The 2,698-nt window shown below is 33.5% G+C and overlaps 1 protein-coding gene across 2 annotated transcripts in view; it reads left to right on the forward strand.

The window, feature by feature from the left end:
• Positions 1-2,698, forward strand: part of LOC108688755 (probable nuclear hormone receptor HR3) — an 87,222-nt gene that overhangs the window by 20,987 nt on the left and 63,537 nt on the right. The gene's annotated exons all lie outside the window — the stretch shown is intronic.

Below are 2,698 nucleotides of genomic sequence, written 5' to 3' on the forward strand. Positions count from 1 at the left end.
GAATAAAATAAAAATTATTTTATTTTATTTTAAAATATTTGTATAAATGTTATTTAAAAATAACATTCAAGGATTTTATTTAAATTTGATCCGTTAACGTTTAAGTGTGTTTACCGCCGAATATAGGTGCATTCGTTTTTATTTATGCGAATGGAAACACGAAATGAATCTTACAATATTTAGTATTGAATAGTAGGGCAGTATATTTAGCGCTAAATACAGTGGAAATACTGGGATTTAAAATAGGAAATTGAATTATCTTTTCTAAAAGAATACAGAATTTTTTTGTATAATATCGCGAAAAAATGTATTTTATTCTTCAGTGTCTAATGACGCACGCGAATCTCAATTAATGAATCTTTTTTCTCGCGCAAAAAATTCATTTAACTAAAGAAAGCTTGTTGATGTTATGGAATATAAATGATGTTCTTTTCATTTTCATATCATCGATTTTCCACTTTTCCTTATTATCTTATAACTTGGAGCATTTACGATTTCGCGACATTTATCCCGCTTTCTCTCCCTCTCCTCTCTCTGTTTCTCTCGCTCTTTCTCGCTCTCCTTCTCATTCTCTCGCCCACTCCAACATTTACCTCCCGGTTATGGATATTATTAAGTAATACCTACATCGCACGCACAGCGATACAAACGCGAATATGTGCGCGAGCGCATGCTGCACGCAGGCGAATGGAAAAGCACGGGTTCTCATTCCGATGATATCTCGCATTCGCGAGGCTATAATCAGAGATTTCTTCCTTTCCCAATGCGACTGAATGCGTATTAGAAGACCTAAGAACTTTTCAATATGATAACGGATTATCTCGGATGCAAATCAATACTGGAAGTGCACATAGAGTGGTTCGGCGTATTTCACTGCTATAATCTCGAGTTTTTGTTTTTCGAGAAATTCCAGACCGCGCGTTTTTCTCTCTCAATAACACTTTCTCATAAATCCTTTGGCGTTACATATATTTTATTTATGCTTTTTAAATCAAGTACAATATTTTTTTGTTGAAAATGAAAAGATAATCGGATGTAAAAAACTTGAGCGAAATTATTGAAAGGACAATCTATTTAGTAATTAGGTTTAAATCTAATATAGTGTGTAAAAACTACACGGTACCATCGCTATTACACACGATGGAACAATTTACATAGTGTAATCATAAAATGTATATTAGAAGATAGACTATTCCCGTTGTTATCTGTACGACGATGTCCTCGCGAGGCGACCGGAAATACCCACGTGACGTGATGGGACGAAGACAACAATAGGAAACATGAAATCACGTTATATGCAAAGTATCTTAAAATATCAGACATCATTACTGAAATTGTTTTATCTCTATTAGAAAGTAAGTCATTTGAAATTAAAGAAGAAAAAGCCTCGTTATGTGCGACTTAAAGTATTAATTCATCTAACAATGTTTTAATGTTAATTCTTAATTGTTCCAAGAATTTTTATGAAATATTTTTGCGATGTAAAAATTGTATCGCTGCAAATTTGTCACATATACATGCATATACGTCAATAATCATACTGTATATTTTATTTATTACATAATTATTGATATCTCAATTAAATGACAGTTGGTATATGAATTTTATGTTGGTATATGAAATTTATTCGTGATTAAGAACACATATTATGTTTATCGCTTGAAAATTGTTTATATAAGGAATCATTTATTTATTATATAGATCAAGTTAGACCGTTCATCGAATGTACGACTGTTGCCGATTGTATGAGATAAATATCCAAGTTGAGAGATTATAAGCTTTGACGTAAATCAATAAATGGGAAATGCCAATAGGAACCGATATTTGGTATTGATATGTTTAATTTTATTCAAATGTGATTGTCCATACATCAATACAATTTTTGAATCGAGGATAAAAACATTTTGATCCTCAATTTGAATCCTCTTCAGTTTAAGTTCAATATCGATGTCTTTAATGATATTAAGTTTGGAAATTTGATCATAACTGTGTGGATGAAGAAATTAGTAATCAGTTTTATACAGCGTTTCACTGTTAGAATACACATTAGAATACATATTAAAAACATCGACATTGAACTTACACTGAAGATCCAAATTGAGGATCACATTTGGATAATTATATTGCATGGACAATTACATTTGAATAAAATCAAACGCATCAACACCAAGTATTGGCTTTTATTGGCATTTCCCATTTGTTTAATAAATATCCAAATCGTCTTTAATCATAAATCGTCTTTCCTAGATCGACAGGTAGGGATAAGTGCGAATTGCGTGCACATGGTCGGGTCACCTGTGCAATTCTCTCTCCCTCCCCTTCTTCTCTCTCTCTCTCTCTCTCTCTCTCTCTCTCTCTCTTTCTCGTGATAATAACGATGCCGTAATAATGTCGCTGACATGCTCGTGCCAGAACCGAAGTATATGCTCGATGTATACGACCTAAATAAGATGCGATGCCCCCCCAGGGCGAAAGTAATTCACACGCGCGAACGGGAGCTCGTGCGCGCACATGCCGTACCTCACCGACTTTTAGGCTTTATTTGCTACACCGGTCTGATAACATTTGCACCTTGCTGCACCTGACTTTACCGCTAGCACACATTCGGCTTGAGCGGATAAAACGATCACAGCTGTAATAATTTAATTTGCTTAATACTTAACTTTATTTACTATATCTATATATATATATATATATA

The sequence above is a fragment of the Atta colombica genome, unplaced genomic scaffold, assembly GCF_001594045.1.
Source record: "Atta colombica isolate Treedump-2 unplaced genomic scaffold, Acol1.0 scaffold238, whole genome shotgun sequence".
Taxonomy (NCBI): Eukaryota; Metazoa; Arthropoda; class Insecta; order Hymenoptera; family Formicidae; genus Atta; species Atta colombica.